The sequence below is a fragment of the Charadrius vociferus genome, unplaced genomic scaffold (genome assembly GCF_000708025.1).
Source record: "Charadrius vociferus isolate BGI_N301 unplaced genomic scaffold, ASM70802v2 scaffold1588, whole genome shotgun sequence".
Lineage (NCBI taxonomy): Eukaryota > Metazoa > Chordata > Aves > Charadriiformes > Charadriidae > Charadrius > Charadrius vociferus.
In genome coordinates, this window is record NW_009649498.1 from 20,590 (window position 1) to 20,931 (window position 342).

Genomic DNA, 342 nt, shown 5'->3' on the forward strand with positions numbered 1-342 from the left:
CGACCCTTCATCTGCGCCTGGATCCTCTGCGGCAAACGCTTCACCCGCAGCGACGAGCTGCAGCGGCACAAGCGCACGCACACAGGTAAGGTTCGGCGCGGCGCATCTCCTCCCCCACCGGCGTCCGTCACCCTCCTGCCGACCCGGGGAGAATCGTAGAATGGTTTGGGTCGGAAAGGACCTTGAAGATCATCCAGTTCCAACCCCCCCGCCGTGGGCAGGGACACCTCCTCCCACCAGCCCAGGTTGCCCACGGCCACCTCCATCCCGGCCTTGAACACCTCCAGGGATGGGCCTCAACGGCCGTCCCAGTGCCGCACCCCTCTTAAAGTGAAGAATTTC

General features: G+C 64.6%; 1 protein-coding gene across 1 annotated transcript in view; it reads left to right on the forward strand.

Annotated features, from left to right (window-relative positions):
* Positions 1-342, forward strand: part of LOC104290840 (transcription factor Sp1-like) — a gene marked incomplete at its 3' end in the record, with an annotated part of 6,391 nt that overhangs the window by 5,791 nt on the left and 258 nt on the right. The window lies entirely within an intron of this gene.